The following is a 16,442-nucleotide window of genomic DNA, read 5'->3' on the forward strand; positions in this document are numbered from 1 at the left end:
ATGGCTGGTACTGTGCTTTTTAGAAACAGGGTAGCCCGTTTAATGGATAAAGATTTTTGTGACCTATACACTTTTGGGAATCCCCTGAAGCCTTGTGTAGCACGCCGGAAACTGTTTTAAAGAGAGAAGAAATATCCAGAGTTTGTTTCTTATATGTGTATATTTGTTTCTAGGATAAGATTTCTGAAGGGCCAGCAAGGCGTGTGGATCATAAACTGAAACCTGGCCGTGTATGTGTGGAAAAACTGTTATACGCTATGCTGAAAAAGCTGAAATCGGAAATTGCCCCAGATACCCTGAAATATCTACAGATACCTACCCCCCGACCAGAGCCGTTTTGTAAAAGTTTGATGTGTATATGTAACATATGTACCAACACTTGGCTCCCGGTATTGGATGAATACTGACATCTGTACAAATATGATATGGGTTCTTTAGAACTATACCATAGAGAGGTATTACATCAGATCTTGGAGCAATTGTATGAACATTACTTTAGCATTAAAGGATACGTTTTACAGGACCGCGAATTGTATGAACTTTTAAATGCCGCAAGTGTTTTATGCATACAGAGTTAAAAATATCAGAAAGGGTGACTTTGTGGCACACTATATGTATAAGAGTTGTAATAAAATCATCTTTCACCCATTATGCCTTTGTTTATTTTTTTAAGTTTTTCAGCGGTGAACAGCTCTTATTGAAGCATGCATGAAAGCTATTATGATGAAAGCGGCATTGGCAGTTATGGGGGTGTTGATGCTCTTTATAAAAAACTACAACATGACAAGAAACCTATCACACGCGGAGCTGTTAAGCAGTGGTTATCTGGTGAAGAGGCATATAGTCTTCATAGAAATGCTAGAAAACGTTTTAAAAGAACTGTGGTTTCCCAAAGAGACGAACAATGGCAGTGTGATTTTGTAGATATGCGGCCCTATGGGAAGCAGAACGATGGGGCGCAGTACATCCTGACGGTTATTGATATTTTATCAAAATACGCCTTTGCCGAAGTTTTGAGGGATAAGACCAGACCAAGAGTGACGGCCGCTTTCAAACATGTTTTTAGCAAAGGCCGGGTGCCTTTAAAATTACCAATGGATGCCGCCAAGGAGTTTTTAAATAGACCCTTCCAAAATCTTTTAAAACAACATAATGTGTATCATTTTATAACGTACAATGAGGTTAAGGATGCTATTGTTGAACGCTTTAATAGAACCTTAAAATCTAAGATTTGGAGATTTTTTTACAGCAAAGAATACCCATCGTTATGGGGACGTATTACAACGTTTTATAGAGGAGTACAATGATAGCTATCATCGATCTATAAAAATGACTCCATATTCTGTAACGTCTGAAAATTCCCTGACCGTTTGGAAAAACTTGTATGCTGACATGGTAACGAAGAAGGTCAAGAAACCATCCTTTCGAGTGGGGGACCATGTCCGAGTTTCCAAGCTTAAAGGTGTCTTTACAAAGGGGTATCGGCAATCATTTATGGATGAAATATTTATAGTGACCAAAGTGTCTGTGAAAGAGGGGGTTTACATCTACCAGCTGGTTGATTATGATGGTGAGGGTGTGAGCGGTAATTTTTACATCGAAGAGTTACAGAAGGTCACCAATGTGAGCCCCAATGCTTTTATAGGATTGAGAAAATTCTTCAGAGTAAAGGTAAAGGAAATAAAAAACAAAGTCTGGCAAAATGGACAGGGTGGCCTGAGAAATTTAACAGTTGGGTTAGCGCTTCATCTCTAAAAGATCTACAAAGCAAAGGCGCTCCCTGAGAAGATGGAAAGCAGTGGATTTTATATCACCTTACCCAGTAACGCTTCTCTAGATGCATTCCCCAACAATGAAATATCAAATTATTGTGTTAAAATGGCCAAACCCGTTGATTTACAAGGATTGTGGGAAGCGAGTCTAATTGAGATTCAGTACCCCCATACCTGGGGCACTGTCTAGAAGAGAGGCCAAATTTACCATCAAGCGTGAATGTCCTTTTGAACTGTTAAACGCCGGCTTTCCACCTGGATTTTACAACAGTATACAAGCTTTGTTAGAGGCTATCAATAAATGTCTCGCAAACATTGAACGCTATTCTGATATACAGTTGTTTCTGGATAAGGTGCAGAGAAAAGTATTTCTAAAATCGATGGATCTTACCACCGAGTGTATATGTACTGGGAAGCTTTTTCGGGTTTTGGGAACCGTCCAACATGTAAAAAGTACTAAAGATTTGGACAGAACACGTGCTGATATTGATGGGGGCTTTTACAGTCTTATGATCTACAGTGATATAGTAGAATATCAAAGGGTTGGTGACTCCTACGCCCCCCTAATGAGACAGCCCAGGTGAAAGGTGAAAATAATGGCATTGTTAATATACAATATATTAAACCTGATTATATACCGGTTTCTAAGAGTCATTTTGACACCACCAATATACATATACGGGATGATCAGGGGGAGTTGGTGTTATTTAAATACGGGAAAGGTCCTAGTGAAACTACACCTCCGTCCTAGGAGGGAAAAAGACTATTAAAAACATGGTATTTATGAAAAACTATGGGGAGCCGTACGTTTATAGGGATTATTACAGCCGACAAGCTGGTTATGGCAATCAACCTTACTTTCAAGGGGTGCCCGTTATGTATGGAGCGGGTTTAGGAAGTATTTTTAGAAGCCTCTTTCGAAGGGCTATGCCGTTTCTACGAAAGGGTTTTGAATTAGCCAAACCACATGTGAAAACAGCTACTACAAATATTGCTAAGGATGTGGTGTCTACGGCTACAACCTCCATCACAAATCGTTTTAACCAACCACCGCAAGAGGGTTCTGGCCTGGTTTATGTGAAAAAAAAACACAAACAAAAGAAAAAGGAAAACATCGCACAGATGGGGTCTTGCAGGGCCACATAAACCAGGATCAGCAACAAAAACTGCTCAGAAGAGAAAAAGAACTCTTAAGAACAGATCGACCAAGAAAAATAAAACTAGCCCCCAGCATCAATATTTTCTAAAAGATGGCGTTTATCCATTGTGCGTTGGGGGAATGTGTCAAATCTGAACCCGATCTGGTTGCTGTACCCCGACGCAAACTAGCATCGAAAACAGCTTTTTCATGGAAGTCCATTAGCGCCTATAGAGTTTTACATATCAGGCTCAACAGAGATGTACCTGGATTTAAATGACACGTTACTTTACTTCAGTTGTAAAATAACAAAGGCTGATGGATCAGCTATCCCAGCAACGGCTAAAGTTGCTACGATTGCTTACCCCGTGGCTACCCTCTTTAATCAGGTGGATATTACACGCAGCGACTGTCTGATTACACAGAGCGACAACATGTACGCCTATAGGGCCTATATAGAAAGCATTTTGAACTATAGCAATGACGCTTTGGACACTCAACTTACAGCGGGGCTTTTTTATAAGGACACAGCAGGCCATATGGAGGATTATGCTCTAGATGGGGCTAATGCCGGTTTTATAAAAAGAGCGGCACATGCCACAGGGAGCAGAAATTTTGATTTACTAGGCCGTCTATACTCCGATCTATTTTTCCAGGAGAAACTAATGGTAAACGGCGTTGATCTGAAAATTTAACTTTCTAGAAATAAAGATGCATTTTGCCTCAACAGCGATGATGCTGAAGCCTACAAGCTGATCATAGTATCAGCTAGTTTATTTATTAAAAGGGTGAATGTGTTCCCCACGCTCAGATTAGCTCAAGCTGATGCTCTACAAGTATCAAACTTAAAATACCCGGTCGAGCGGACATCTTTGAAAATGTTCAGTGTTCCAGCGGGTAGCCGTGTCGCCAGTCAAGATAACTTATTCCTTGGACAGTTACCGAAAATAATCATCATTGGTTTTGTGGACAACACAGCTTTCTCTGGGGCTTACGCCAGCAACCCTTTTTAATTTTAAACATTATAACATCAACTACGCAACTCTTTTTAAAGACGGGTTTGTTATACCGTCTAAAGCCTACAGCCCCAGTTTTCAACAAATAAATACAATTAGGGAGTATTTGGGACTTGTCTCCATCAGCGGTAAACACTTGCATGATAAAGGTTTTGTGATACACTGTGACGATTATGATGGGGGTTATACTCTGTTAGCTTTTGATTTGAGAACTGATAATACATCAACCGGACATTATAATCTTATTAGGAATGGTAATCTACGCATAGAGGTACGCTTTGCTGCAAATTTACCCAACACTGTGAATCTAATTATTATGGCTCTATTTGACTCGGTTATGGAACTCAACGACAAGTATTGTACGACATGTAATGGATACTTACCAGATCAAACGTTTTCCAAGTAAAGACAAACACGCTAAGAAAACATTCAAGGGTTTGTATTCATGTGATAACCTTCCAAGAGACATAAGTAATGAGCGACCCATTAGTCTTGTGGCAAACACCGATCCCCAAGATCAGGAAGGGACCCATTGGATAGGTATGTTTATAAACAAGGATACAATAACCGTCTTTGACAGCCTGAGGTGTTTCCCAAGCCATCCCATATACAGAGGCGCAATCCTGGACTATGTGAAGGATATAGCCCCCGTCGTACATTATAACAGAGCACCTGTGCAACATCCTGAAGACATCGCGTGTGGACAGCACTCCTGTTACTTTGTATCTAACATGTCTGAGAAACACTCTCTGAGGGTTATGCAGACCTATTCACTGGACCGCCGGCAAAATGATATCATGGTTACTACTTTTGTGAATAAGAACAGCTTTTGGAGATCCCCTGTAAATGTTTTTGATCGTTGGCAAAAATGTACTCTTGTTACTAAACCTTAGAATTGTGTACACATATAAATAAACACAATTTCTTTTTAATTGAAACAGTCTTTTTTGTCTTATTTTTCATTTATTTAATATTTTATAAGCATGCATAGTTAGACATTGAAATGATTAGACGTAACGCATTTGAAAATATGAATGTTTTTATTAATTATAATCTTTTTTTTACAGAATGGAAAGCTAATATTTTTAAAAAATATACATGTATATACATATTTTACAACGATTAAAAAAGAAAAAAAGAGGTTGCACGTTAAACCAAGAGGCGCGTTTACTGGATTTATTTTTTCTTTTTTTTTGACATTTCAGATGATTCAATAGCTGATAAGGGTTTGATCTCAGAGTCTTTTACATTTTCCAACAGTTCGCGATGTCCCTAATTTCCAATTAAGGTTGCGGGCATGTTCACATCGGCAGCTGCTTGCATGAACAGGTCCCACCCTCGAGGTTTTGTGTGTCTTCCAAAAGCCTGAGGATTGGTAATGCTGCAAACTAAATCATGAACATTTGATCCTTTAACAACTGTTCCTTTATAGACAAATTCTCCCTTGTTCCATGTTGCCACATTTTTTTCACTTTCCATTTTGTTCAACAAAAGTTCTGCATTTTTCCGATAACAGGGGTTAATAGTGTCCAAAACTTCCATTACAATATGATCCGGGGCAGAGGTTGATGGGGAGGGTTTAGAGCTAATTGCAGGGTGTTCGGGGGGCATGTACAACGTCAGTTTATTTTTCTCATTTTCGGCCTGTCTAAAGTATGTTAAGTATTTTTGTAGAATTGTTGAATAGAGCCCCATCTTATCATAGTCTGATAAATCATGCCGTTTTAAAACCTCTTGCATTTCAGAGTCAAGCCTTAAAGTGGCTGATTTTCGGATATCTGCTTCTTCCCGCTTCAGAGTACTTATACCCTCCAACTGGCGTTTGTCAACCAAATACATCTTTTGGGCATGCTCCATTAACCACCCCCTAAAAGCCTAGTAATCGGAGGCAATGCCAAACCTAGTAGTGCGCCTATAAAACCCCCAGATTGTTTTAAAAGCTTTCTTTTGGTTTTTATAGACGACCTCTTGTTACTCAGCTTTTTAATGATGTTTTTTTTCTTTATTAAAGTGCCTTGCTGTCGGGAGGATAACGGAATGTTACCCTTGATAGTGTTGAAGGCAATCTCTGCTATAGCCGATACTAGTTCATCAGAGGCTGAGCACAAAATGGCCTTTCGTTGTTGGGGTGGAGCTGTTACTAGCATTTTAAGAAGACCAAAGTTCCTAAGTGTACGGGCCGTAATGGTAGCTGGTCGTCGTCCCCGTCCCCTTTCCTCCATACTTATGGGACATCTCTCCATCCTGTGGGACGGGACCGGGGGGGACATCTCTCCGTCCTGGGGGACGGGACCGGAGCACTTTGTAAAAAGCATCCACATTTTTTCCAAAAATGTGTCCCTCCTCTCTTTCCTGCGTGGGGCCCGGCACGCAGCTGTAACCCCGCCCACCTTGGCTCCGCCCTGCGCATCGCCCATCAGTCCTTTTCTCTGCACGATCGGGGCCGGACGCACTTGCATCCTCGGAAGACTTTCTTCCCTTTTCCCTCTCTGGCTCTCGCTAGCGTTCGTTTACTAGTCTGTTTGTCTTTTAAACTATATTTTCCAGACTGTTCATCGTGTCACCGTCACTTTGCGAGGGCGGATCCCCATCCTCTTTGTTTAGAGTGTTTGGGTCCGGAACACCGTTGGGACTCCTGTTTTTACTGTGACTCCCTTTCGGTCCAGGCACTTCAACGTCGGTTGGAGTGGTGGGAGGAGGTGTTCGGACGGACTCCTCCTTCGCATTTTCAGGCGTTCACCGACGAGAAGAAAAAACGCCCGGTAAGTTCTTTACTTTTCAGAGCACCCCGGCCGGGGGGGATACCTTTCCGGGTTCCTCTCGAGCCAGGAGGGGCGTTGATCGCTCTGTTACCGGGGTTCGTCCTGAGGTGCCTGTCGGGCCTAATAATTCTACCTGAGTTTTCTCCGAGGGTCTCCATAAGGGGCCTCTGTCCACCGGAGTACGCTCCGAGGCCCCTCCTGTGGGGGCTGTCTGTAGACCCAGTTCTACTGAGTCGTGGGGTACCGTAGCTTGCTCTGAGGCCGCTCTTTCGGCTTCCCTCACAGACAAAACCGGGGTGCGCCCCGAGGTCTTGGCTGGGCTTGAGGTTACTGAACCGATAAGGCTTCTACCGGGCCTAGGTCCGAGGTCCCTCGTACAGAGGCTATGGATACCAACAGTTCTGAGGGGCCGGGCAAGGCCCTGTCGGTGAAAGCACACCGTTCCCGCTCTTGTGGTGACACCAGATCTGGTGAGGGGGCAAAGAAGAAAGTTTCTTTTACCGGCAGTGCCGAGGCCCTTCCTACGAAGGCTCAGTTGCCGGTTGGTTTGTCGCAGAAACATTCCAGGCCTCCTAGTACCGGCTCTGCCGAGGTTCCTTACGTTAAGGCTAAAATTAAGACCCATGACCCATCGACGGGAACCCCTGCCTCACTTCCTCACGTGCCGCAGTTCCCCTTAGATGAGGACAAAATGGTGGCCGTTCCTGCCACGACCACAGCGGCCATTTTAGGTACTACCCCTACAACTACGCCATCGGCCCCTGGTGTAGGGTTCGGTCCTTCGGGTGAACCTAAGGTCCCTTGTGCGCATCCTTACCGGCCGGTTTATGATTGGAACACCCGGATGCCTCTTCCGCACAATGTTTCGTTGCCCGCGGGGGCGGCTCTCTTGATTTATGTGGATTAGTCGGTGGAGGGGCCGGTGTGGCACCCTTCTCTGTTACGTCCCTGGATTTGTCCACCTCATGAGAGGCCTCCTCAGGTTTCGAAACAATCTCCTGAGGACGCTTTTTTTGTTAAATTTCAAGCGCTTATGCGCACCGACCCCATGAGGGAATATTTCAAAGGGCTTTTCAAGGAGATATGTGCACCCGCGCCTCCGGCTCCACCCGTTCCGCCGGTGGTCCCGCTGGCACCTCCCTTGCTCGTGGTGCTTCCACCTGCGCTTCCACCTGTGCCACCATTGTCCCCAGTGGACAAGGCAGCGCCTGACACGGCTCAGCAGGATCCTGACCTGTCAGATGACCCTCAAGGCGATCAGGACAGCAAGGACCTTCCCCGCTCTAGAGCTTTCCATGACCGGGTGCTGGACATGAGTTTCTTAGATGTTCCGGTGCCCGAGGCACCTGCTCCACAGGAGGGCGTGCTTTCTGGGGCATTCACCTTGTCTCCTTTGGAGCGTAGCGGCATGTTCTTGCAGAAGGACGTTCTGGCCGAGGTCCGAAGAGTTTGGGAAAAGCCACACTCAAGACTTTTTGTCAATAAAAAGATTGACGCGAGGTACCGGCTGCATTCTTCGGAAGAAGTGGCCTTGTCGTCTTGTCCGCCTCCCTCCTCCACAGTGGTGGCTGTGGCTACGTTGAAATCCAGGCCTGCAGCATCCTCCTCCATGACAGCAACTCAGGTCTTGGGAAAGGAGGACAAGCTCCTGGACTCCCTAGGGAGGAAAATCTTTGCCAATTCGGCCTTGCAGCTCAGGCAGGCCAATGCAGAATTGATTTTGGCGGGAGCTAACATGCGGATGTGGAGAGGTCTGTCGGAGTTTGAGGAGCACATTCCGGTCGAGAAGTTGGAGGATTTCAGAGGAGGCCTTTCCGATGCCAGGGTCTTGGCCCAGGATCTCCTGGAGGCTGCGGCTCATCACGTAGATACCTCGGCTCGGGGTCTGATGCTTGGGGTTGATACCTCGCGGCAAGCATGGCTGCATGCCACTAAGTTCTCGAAGGAGGTGCAAGACAAGGTTCTGGACCTTCCATTTGATGGTAAGGAGCTTTTTCACTCTTCTTCTGATGTAGAGCTCACCAAAACCAAAGATAGCACTCAGATGGCTAAATCATTGTCTGTTCTGGTTAAAGCTCCCTTCAAGTCTCAAAGGCCGTTGTCGCAAGGTCGACCTTCCTCTGGTTTTAGGGGCTTCCTCGACCGCAAATCTCGCAGAGTGGATACTCCTGCGGGGAATAACCATGTAGACAACAGCGTACGCGGTTTTTCTCCCACTCCTCGGCCTCCTCATCAGGTTCAGGTGGCACCGCCACCGATAAGACTGCCAAATGAGGGTTTTCCGTGCTCGCACGAGACCCTGGTGGGAGGACGCATTGCGTCTCATTGGGAGGCGTGGCAGGCCAGACAGATGGGTCTTGTCAGTCGCTCAAGCGGGCTTCCGCTTACCTTTACTCCCTAGCCCACTGTTAGGCAGAAACCTGTGCAGTTCCCTCTGGGACCACTGCAAAAGATTTAAGACTACAGGTGGTTGGCTGTAAACCCACTTGGTAGCAGTCTGTACCACCCAGATTTACCTGGTAGCTGTGGCTGAGCAGTCAGACTTCTCTCAAGAAGAGTTAGGCAGTATACAGAGTATTCACAATAGGTCAAAAGAACACAGTGGAACAAGCAAACACTGACCAGAGCTTGGTGTAAAAGAGATATAATTATTTATTTAAAAACACATCTAGTAAAACACACTGGCACTAATATCAAGCAGTTCAAAAACACGGTCACTAAAAGATATACACTCCCTTCAACGATTACTACTTTAAAAGGGAGAGAAAGGCAGAGCAAAGATAGAAACAGATCCCAACACTTTCGGAAGAATACAGTAGGAGAAGAAGGCAGGTTAAAACCGTAAAGTCAAAATTAACAAGGCCGGACCCACTTTAAGAGGCTCCGGTCGAAATGTGACCAAGGTCACACGGTTCAAAGTGCCCAAAAGTCTTGCAATAAGTTCAGAAAGAGCTGAACCAAAAAGAAAGGGACCAGTTAGAGGGTCAAGGCGGCCAGCCCAGTCCAGAAGGTTAAGGGATTATTGTTACCTTGTGGCAATCTTTGAAAGGGAGGCCTGGCGGACACAGTACCTTAAAATGGTGAGAACGCTCCAGCGGGGGCAGTTGTTCCTGGCAGCGGGTGCAAGTTGGTGCTTCATCGGGAGGAAGAGAGGATCTCGTCGGGGAGGAAAGCAGGAGTCCGTTGCACTGCCAGGGAAGAAACCAGCCGCGGAGTTCTCAATTAAAAGGAGCAGTCCTTTTATTCGCGGTCCAGTGGTAAGTGGCTATCCGGTTGCCGGGGTGCTTGGCACGGGCAATTCGACCACAAGACGTATTGGGATGCGAGAAAGGAAGGTAAACTGGTTGTGCCCACCAGTCAGGGGAAGAAGACTCTCCAGCCGTGAGATCTCCTCTGTCGTTGGGAAGTGGCGAGTCAGTTCAGCAGGGCTCCACTGGTGGTGTCGTCGTAGCAGACTGGCTCAGCTTCTCCCTCGTCGGATTTTCAGGTCCTGTGGTGACTTCTGAAGTTCCAGTCCCAAAAGCCCTGCTTTTATGCAGCACAACCCCATTCACTCAGCCTAGCTGTCAATCAAACATGCTAAGTGGTGAGCCGGCCGGCTCACCACTTGGGCCAATCACACAAGAGTGCGACTTGAGTTACCAAGGTAACTCAGTCCAGGGTGCCTAAACCCCCTCCCTCACCCCCTGTGGTACCCAGACAGAGTGGCACCACTTTTGGAGGCTTCTGTGGAGAAGCTCGCCAAAAGGTGGAACAAAGGGCTCGACCTTTGGTTTGGTGTTACAGAGGCAAACACAAACGCCATTTTTAAAACTGAGTTCTGGCAGAAAATACCAACCGGTGAATTAATATTAAATAAATAAACCGGCGGTAAATTAGAGGCTATGTTAAAAAGTATTCGCCTCGAACAATGGGAAAATCCCATAGAGATATATTCGCGGTTGAATATAAAAAGTAGTATCCACTGCCACCAGCCAAAACTCGACGAGGGGGGACGGGACAGTGCCCCTTCGAATAACAGACCCAGGGGCAATCGAATTGCCCCTACCAGTACGTCCACAATATGATGGTTTGTACTGGTTCTGTTAGTAATTTGGAACTAGTAAAGCCAATGGTGACTTTACATGCCCTGGGAGACAGTAGTCAGTCCCAGGGTATGGAGTCTATGGTGGGGGGAGTCATTATGACACTCCGGGGTTACTGCACGGAGGGTGCGGTGTAACACACATAGAAAAACATATGAGGCCCTATGGAGTAAAAGACCCCATAGCCCATGAAACACATTAACATTCAAAGGAACACCACAAATCGTGTCCAAGAGTGGGAGAAAAAGAGTCTCACTGTTGGCAGGAGAAAAAAACAAACTCCAGAAATCCAGCAAAGCTGCTGGGGGACTCACTAGGTTAGGAAATTCAGCCTAAACAGATAATTCTCCCTAACACCCACCCCTCAACCCTCCTTTTCAGCTGTCGGGCTCACCCTCCCTCAAGGCCGAGGTTCAGAAACTTCTGCACCTAGGAGCTGTGGAACCCGTTCCCCTTGGGGAGCGAGGGGAGGGCTTCTACTCCCGGCTGTTTACGGTGTCCAAACCCAACCAGCCTGGCCTGCGCACCATCCTAGACCTTTCCCAGTTCAATCTTTTCCTACCCCAAGAGAAATTCAAGATGATCACACCCGGCCAGATTCGCTCCTCTTTGCAGATGGGCGATTGGCTCAGCGTGGTGGATCTTCAGGATGCCTACATGCATATCCTGATTTGGAATCCACACAGGAGATGCCTCCGCTTCTCTTTGGGAGAGGAGCACTTCCAGTTTCGGGTGCTTCCTTTTGGCCTCAGTTCGGCGCCGCGTGTCTTCACGAAGATGATGTCGGTGATTGCGGCCTATCTTCGTCTCCAGGGTATCCATGTGTATCCCTTTTTGGACGACTGGCTCCTCCGCGGCCCTTGTCCGTTGGCAGCAGCGGAAAACCTCCAGTCTCTCCTTCAGCTCCTGTTCCATCTTGGGCTGTCAGTGAACTGGTGGAAATCCTCCATGACGGTCTCACAGGACTTGACTTTCCTGGGTTTTCGTTGGAACACGATCGACTGCCGAGTGTATCTGACCGGGGACAGAATGGCGGATCTGTTGGCCACGTGTCAGATGTTTGCGCAATCGGAGAGCATGTCGGCCTGGTGGTTCCAGAGGCTTCTGGGCCTCATGGCCTCGTGTGTACTGGCTCTTCCTCTTGCTCGTCTCAAAATGAGACAGACCCAGATGGCTCTTCGAAGTTCCTGGCGTCAGGGTGTGGACCCAGATTGTAAGCGGATAATGATTCCGGATTTCATGAGTGGACCTGGACTACTAGTCATCTCTCAGCAACCTGTCAGTGGGCGCGGGGTTCCAGGACCCAGCCCCCATGGTGACGATCATGACAGACTCCTCCCTTTTGGGGTTGGGTGCAACGTAAGATCTTCTTCAGGTCTCGGACCTCTGGTCACCTCAGGACAAGCTCCTGCACATAAATCATTTGGAGCTTCTGGCGATTTTTCTGGCGCTCAAGGCGTTCAGACCTCTCATTGTCAACAAGGTGGTCCGCATAAGAACGGAAAATGTGGTATCAATGTATTACATAAACAAGCAAGGGGGAACAAAGTCTCCCCCTCTTGTGGACCTGTCCATCCAGATTTGGGAGTGGGCCGTGCTTCATGGGGTCTGGCTGCTTGCAGTGCACATTCCGGGCCAGCTGAATGTCATTGCGGGTGCCGGCGGACAGTGGTCAGCTACGAGTGGGAGTTGAAGGCGGAGATCCTCTCATGGATTTTCTCGCGTTGGGGCACACCGGAGGTGGACCTCTTTACCACGGCGGTAAACAAGAAGCTTCCTCAGTACGCCACCAGAGGGGATCTGGGGGCCTCCTCTCTGGGGGACGCACTCGAGATTCCATTGCGCAACATGAGAGCTTATGCCTTCCCGCCTCTTCCCCTGGTTCATCGAGCAATTTGGAAGTTGAAGAGCTCTGTCGACTGTTCTCTTCTACTGATAGCTCTGTGGTGGCCGGCCAGGTTTTGGTTCTCAGAACTTCAACACCTGTCCGTGTATCCGCCGATCAGGTTACCAGTAACTCCCGATCTTCTTCACCCAGGGAAACAGCAGATGTGGCACCCCTCCCCACAATCGCTCAACTTGGCGGCATGGTGCCTGAGTTCACGTCTCTAGAGCATTTGGGTTTGTCTGCGGATAACATGCGCATTATCCAGGCAGCCAGGAAACCCTCGACCAGATCCCAATACAAGAGTAAATAGCTCAGGTTCTGTCATTGGTGTTTGGAGAAAGAATTGGACCCGAGGGTGGCAACGATTGACACGGTGCTGTCCTTCGTATCCTCCATAGCAGAGTCAGGGGTTCATGTTCTGTCTTGCAGGACTTATCTCTCGGCGATTTCCGCTTACCTCTCTACAGACCGGTGTTCTTATTCTTTAACTAACCCGGTGGTGAAGAGACATTTCGCTGGCTTGACACACATCTACCCTCCGGTTCGTAGTCCGCACCCGCTTTGGGACCTAAATGTAGTCCTGACGGCGCTGTGCCATAAACCCTTTGAGCCAATGGCTACGGTTGACCTCAAGTACGTGTCCTGGAAAGTGTCCTTTCTACTAGCCGTTACTTCAGCGAGGAGAGTGAGTGAGCCCCAGGCATTGTCGGTGGAGCATCCTTTTTTGGTCTTTCACAAGGACAAGGTAGTCCTTCGGACGAACCCAGCTTTCCTACCAAAGGTAGTGACCGAATTCCATCTGAATCAGTCGATTTCCCTTCCGGTCTTTTTTCAGAACCCTGCCTCGGAGGCGGAAAGGGTTCTACACTGCCTGGATGTCCGAAGAGCTCTTAAGTTCTACCTGGACAGGACTTCCGAGCTTCGGAGCTCTTCCCAACTGTTTGTGACCTTCGGTAAGCCTCAGGGCAGGCCGGCGTCTAAGGCATCTATTTCCAGATGGATTACCGCCTGTATCACGGAATCTTTCATCGTCCAAAAGCTGAAACCTCCTAAAGGTATACATGCACACCAGGTGCGAGGCAAGGCAGCCGCGGTTGCTTTTCAGAAGTATGTTCCCTGGGAGTCCATCGCTAAAGCGGCTACTTGGGCCTCCCCATCTGCTTTCTGTAAGCATTACTGCCTCGATATGAGCTCTAGAGCTGACGCTCAGTTCGGCCAGGCTGTGCTGAAGAACCTGTTTCAGTAAGGGGTATTTCCATCCACCCATAGTTCCTGTAAGGAGTGCTTGGGAATCTCCCATAAGTATGGAGGAAAGGGGACGGGACGTAGGAGTATTACCAGGTTACTCACCGTAGTGACCACCTTACTCCTAGTCCATAGTCCCCTTTCCTCCATACGCTCGCCCGCCCGCCGTCCCCTCTAATAAGGTTCCTCTGTTATTGCTAATGGGTCTTTGACCCTGCGATAGAAAAGGACTGATGGGCGATGCGCGGGGCGGAGCCAAGATGGGCGGGGTTACGGCCGTGTGCCGGGCCCTGGGCAGGAAAGAGAGGAGGGACACATTTTTGGAAAAAAATGTGGATGCTTTTTACAAAGTGCTCCGGTCCCGTCCCACAGGACGGAGAGATGTCCCCCCCCCCCTCCCAGTCCCGTCCTACAGGACGGAGAGATGTCCCATAAGTATGGAGGAAAGGGGACTATGGACTAGGAGTAAGGTGGTCTCTACGGTGAGTAACCTGGTAATTTTTCACCAGCGTTTTCTAGATGTCTTGTGTACGTAAACCACTGGTATATCCGGAGGGAAAACACCGGCCCTCAATCTGTAGTCTTCTAAAGTGTTTGTTTTTAGATCCACCAAGAGGTAACCATAAGGTTTTAAGGTAGCGTCTTCAAAAGCCTCCATAACAAAACGGGTATTACCCGGGTACATTTGTCTCACTAGGACGGTTAGTTGGTGTTTATCTCTAGGGTTTTTAAACAACACTATATAACTGGCGTTTAATGTTATCGAGCGGTTGCCCTTTCCACGGTAGAATACATTTTGAACAATGTAACAAATGCTAAGGTTCCGCTGATGTGAGTATTGTGTAAAGGCTTTTTCGATTTCCGAGCTATGCCCTCCTTCCATCATAAGATCATCTACAATAATCATATTAACAAGATTTGGTGGTAGCAAGCGGTCATCATTCAAAGAATTTGGTAAGCCCTCCACAAATTTCAGATGTGGTATTTTAGATGCCAATTCATTATTCAAGGGCTGCCAGCAAGAAAAACACCAGATCACATTTTCAGGAATCGTATTCATAACAGAGGGTGCATTTTCTAATAGCTGTTTAATAAAATAGCTTTTACCACAGCTAGAAGGTCCCGCTAACACGCATGAAAAAGGGTGTTGTAACCGGGTATCCATCGTATACGATGTTCCCTTTTCAATAACCATAGGGTAATGTCTTGTAATTTGCAGTAAGCACACGCTTATCAAATACTACCCTCAAGTTTTTTTGCAGCGTTTCACTGCTAATCTCCCATTGTTTCCTTTTTCGCACTATTGAAGGTTGTTGAACTGTGATATTTCTGGTTATATTGTTTAAAGAGTACTCCTGCACCAGCTCCTTTAAACTATCAAAATTAGTTTTTATACTGTTCCTAACATTTAAAGTGATTCCCTTTACTTTCATACAGACAGCATCGTTGGATGTCCTATACGAATAGGTTTTGGGACCTGCAGAAACAAATTCTAAAATGTGTTCGCCCAGAGCTAGTTCGCTTGTTAAATTACCTAGATAATCCCCCAAGGGCGGGTCCTCGTCACTGGGTGAGCTGACAAAAATAACAGAGTCAGTATTGTGGTACAAACAACGTTCTTGGAGGGCATCCATGACTTTATAGAGCTCCAAACGGGCATGGGCTGTTGTAAAACATGCAATAAAAATGTTTACGTTGTTGGAGCACTTTGGGTACTCTTTGGCATACTTCCAACAAAGACACGCTGTTTCCTCGTCTATAAGCTGTAAGCTTAAAATGTCATAGCCCAGGTCAAAAAGATAAGCGGTCAACTCTTCGGGGTCCGTTATAATGGCTGTGTTTGGAAGGTTGGTTCTTTGCGCAAATTTACCCCATAAGGATTTTAAACACAGTTTAGCTAACTGGCGTCTCGAGGGATTGTTTTAAATAAACTCGGGTCTTAACCTTATCCCTTGGTGTTTTGTAATACCCGTCTATATACCGTTGCCGGGATTCGGCATCCTTGCAGCTCTCGGGGTAACCGGACGCTTCCTGTTTGTCTCGAAGAAGAAGACAAATGTATTTTGTAAACAGCTCTACTGTAGCTTTCCCAAAGTGCCATATTTCATAAATCCTACCCAGCCGGTATCCTTTCTGCAAGGCCGCTTGTAGCTCAACACTGCACCAGGTACCAGTAATAGATCGTTCCTCGTCACTGTGTGTGCATTTTTTAGTTTGTTTTGTAGTGGCACAAGTCATACATAGCGGGAACATTAGTTTTCCAGAAACTCTTTGAGGGAGCACTGGAAAATAAAGTTTTTTAGGTGGGTAGACCTGACATTTAATCAGCCCAAAATATTGTTTAACATCTCCAAAATCTTCATATATGATTTGGGGGTGCCCTAATGGGTATGGTTTTGAATTGTTAACAAAGGGGTAGAGACTGTTGTAGTCCAAGTAATGTATCTTTTCACCATGAGCTCTCGCTTGGTAAAGTTTAACAGCATTAGTCCTTCCCCCAAAAAGAGCATCACAGGGTTCTAAGGGTTCTGGTAGA

Source organism: Ambystoma mexicanum, chromosome 1q (genome assembly GCF_040938575.1).
Source record: "Ambystoma mexicanum isolate Mex_15411 chromosome 1q, UKY_AmexF1_1, whole genome shotgun sequence".
NCBI classification, from domain to species: domain Eukaryota; kingdom Metazoa; phylum Chordata; class Amphibia; order Caudata; family Ambystomatidae; genus Ambystoma; species Ambystoma mexicanum.